General features: G+C 33.4%; 1 long non-coding RNA gene across 2 annotated transcripts; it reads left to right on the top strand.

Moving 5' to 3' along the window:
* Positions 275 to 1530, top strand: LOC107612214. 2 transcript variants are annotated; one of them, XR_002352552.1, is made up of 3 exons: positions 275 to 470; positions 830 to 928; positions 1074 to 1530. It is a non-coding gene; the product is annotated as an uncharacterized LOC107612214 (long non-coding RNA). The 2 variants fall into 2 exon arrangements; XR_001613642.2 differs by lacking the exon at positions 275 to 470 and adding an exon at positions 556 to 571.

Below are 3585 nucleotides of genomic sequence, written 5' to 3'. Positions count from 1 at the left end.
AATTCTCAATCTCATTCTCTTTGTCGCTCGTCATCTCACTTTTTATCTCATTCGCTCTCTCTTTGTCTCACCCTCTATCTCACTTGTTCTCTGTGTATGGATTTTTCTTCTGTGAATTTTTGAAGGCTTTGGGGGTTTTATTTTTTGGGCTTTCTAATTTTATGAGTTTCTGCTTCTTGCTTCGTTAGGATTTTCTGTTTTGTTTGAGAAGATTATTGGCCTCAAGTGTGCGAATTGTCGCCTCTTCAAACAGAGTTTATTATTTCTAACACCATTTGTGGTTTGTGTGTGCTATGAATTTGCAGAGCTAATGCAGATAGAAGCCAGAAGATTGGGAATTATTGATCAATGGTTCTTTAAGCTCTTCCTTCTCATCACTGATATTGGATCCGTGCAGCCTGTGTCAGGCGCTGAATCTGTTCCAGGAAGGCAAAGTCAGTGGAAAGGATACAAAGACTAATGAGACTAAGGTTCGTTCACATCTAGTGGTTCAAAGAATAATCCAGTATTATTGGTTACATACTTGTATTCATTGATTTGGTAGGTTAAGATATTACTTCCTGATATGATGGTAAGCTGAAAATTGGCGTGAATAAATTTTTTGATCATTCAGGATAGAAGATTTTATAATGAAAATATCATTCTTATGCATGTTGCTTTCTAGTAAATATTAGTGTTTTTTATTTACATAGAAGATGCTTATTGAAATTTGATTGACTTGTATATGTGCCTAAGGCCACCGATAATAGCTCTTGCCAGCAAATCTGAAATATCCACCTCGAATAATGTGGTTAAGTATTATCTAACATGTTAAAATGGATATTCTCAGGCTGCTGTGCTGGCTATGGATGAATCAGTATTAGATGTAGATCAGGTGGAAAATCTCATTAAGTTTTGTCCTACCAAAGAAGAGATGGAACTTTTGAAGGTAAAGATTAACAAACTTATCATACTTAATTCTTACATCTTGTTTTGTCAGCTAAGGTTTCTCATTTGGCGTCTGCTGTTACGGAAACATATCTTTTACTCTGGTTTGTTTGCTTTTCTAATTTTGATTCTCCTTGTTTATGAAGGGATACACTGGTGACAAAGAGAATTTGGAAAAATGCGAACAAGTGTGTACTAATTTGTTATAGCCATATCATTATTTATGATAGCTAATTTAGTGTAAATCTAAGTACTCAGAATTATATAGGATACTGTTTGTAGGCTCCATAACTAGGATCCGTCTACCAGCATTTGATTTCTTAGACCCTTTACTTACTTTAAAATCTGATAGGGAGTTGGGAGGAATGGTGGAGAAATGAAGTAGAGAAGAGAGGAAACTTATTTGAAGGGAAAAAAAAGAAAAAACAATTGTTGGCATGGAAATTGGAAATTGCAAAATTCTGGGTATAAATAATTAGCTGTAAAGGTTAAAGAACTGAATGCGGCAAGGCTTTGATTTTGGAAGTGAATCTAACATATGATAATGATCAATAAAATTGTGCAAGAAGTCTGTTTCCTTGGAAGGCAGCTCATATGAATTCAAGATCTATATCACGTATAGTTACAGATTTGTTGTTGCCTGCTCTGCTTCTAGAAAGAAAGAAGCAATTTATTACATGTCCCCGCTTTTCCTTTAGATGTTGGTTATAAAACAATTCTTTTGGCCTTTCCTAATGCAATATCATACTATGTATCTATAATCATATCCTTGTATATATTTGGTCATGTTTCAGTATTTTTTATAGCTGATGAAGGTGCCACGAGTAGAGTTAAAGTTAAGAGTATTCTCTTTCAAGATTCAATTTCTGTCTCAGGTATGGTGGTGCTTGCTATATTTTTCTTTATGTTTGATTCAGTTATGCTTTTTTCTTTTTGCAGGTTACAGAATTTAAGAAGAGTTTAAAAACTGTGAACTCTGCTTGTGAAGAGGTACATTGTGCATGAAACTAACAAATCGTGTTATTGGTATTTCTTTGACCTCATGCATTTTCTCTTGGGAATAGGTCCGAAAGTCTGTCAAGCTTAAGATCATGAAGAAAATTCTTTTTTTTTTGGGTGATACATTAAATCAAGGAACAGCTAGGGGTATGTACTTTTTTCCTTTAAATGTTAATGTCCTTATCATTCTCTAGGACATCGTTCTAGCTCTCTCAATTTTCTATGTTTGGATAATCACAGGCCCTTCTTAATTTTTCAGCAGTTAAAATTTAATTTGATTCTGTTAGATCTTGTCTAACGTAAACTTACAGTTTATGGATTACTATTTATTTATTTAATTTATGCAAGATCCGCAATTGGATTCAAGTAGGATAGTCTTTTAAAGCTTACTGACACTCGTGCTTCTAACAATAAGATGACACTGATGCACTATCTTTGCAAGGTATAATAACAATTGCACTAAAGGAATATATCATTTGATCACTTACCTTCTTTCCAGTTTGCTATTTTGGCTCTAGGTTCTAGCTGGTAGGTCACCTGGACTGCTTGACTTCCACTTAGACCTTGTAAGCCTGGAAGCTGCGACTAAGGTGATGATTTATGCTTGGTTGGAAAAAGAAAATTATTCAACTGCTAATTGCTAGTTTGGTTGGTTTATTGGTTCTGTTTCACTTTGTTCCCCTGTAAAACTGAGCACATATCTCCTCCTTTGACTTCTTGCAATGATATGTGTGTCACTTCCGTCGTTTGTTTGTGGCTGAAAATTGTTTGTACAATTCTGGTTGTTGTATTTCTGATTTTGTGCACTTTCGTTTGCTATGGCTGAAAGTTATATTGCTATTTTTGGTTCTTTTCTTTTCACCATGAACTAGAAACATGGGATGACATGGTATATATGAATTTTTCCCTATTTTTTTATTCATCTGCCGATAAAAAGCAAATAATACTAGCTATGGTTATAGACTTATAGTATTAGTATTTTCAAATTAAAGTTATTAGTTTTAATTTAAATAAAAATGTTACAACAGCAGATATAGTATGTATAACATGATAATAATATATTAAAATTTTAGTTTTTAGGTGCTAGTCCTAATCATGTTCTATATGTTGCTGCTGCATGTAGTAGTAGTAGTTGGAGGAGTAATAATTCAAGATTGGCTTGTGTAGGAGAGTGTAACTTTTCAAATGTGAAGAGAATAGGGAAACTTTGTGGCAACAGTTCTGATTTTGGCATTGTGGTAGGAGGCAGGGGATTTTTGTCTAGCTGCTAGGGTGATAATTTTTTAAATTATAGCTCTTTATCTTACGGTTTATAGCTTATACTTTTTTTATCTTTGAATTCTAATTTTGGATTTGTGAAACACTACTATGCATTGGTGAAACTTGTACACGGTACAGAAAGGATTAATGATATCAGTCATTGATAGTTTTGAGTCTGGTTTTTTAATTTTTATAATCGCAAATGTCATTATAAATATTTTTCTAATTACTTTTCTATATAATTATGCATGATAATATTGAGGATGATGATAATGAAGATTAAGTTGATTATTATTGTGGTTTATTGGCTAAGATAGAGTAGTGTTGGGAATGGATACATGTACCTAAGGCTACACTTATATACAGTAGCTATAGTATACAAAAAAAAAACGAGGGACC

Source organism: Arachis ipaensis, chromosome B08, assembly GCF_000816755.2.
Source record: "Arachis ipaensis cultivar K30076 chromosome B08, Araip1.1, whole genome shotgun sequence".
Taxonomy (NCBI): Eukaryota; Viridiplantae; Streptophyta; class Magnoliopsida; order Fabales; family Fabaceae; genus Arachis; species Arachis ipaensis.
This window is presented reverse-complemented; position numbering and strand designations above follow the sequence as displayed.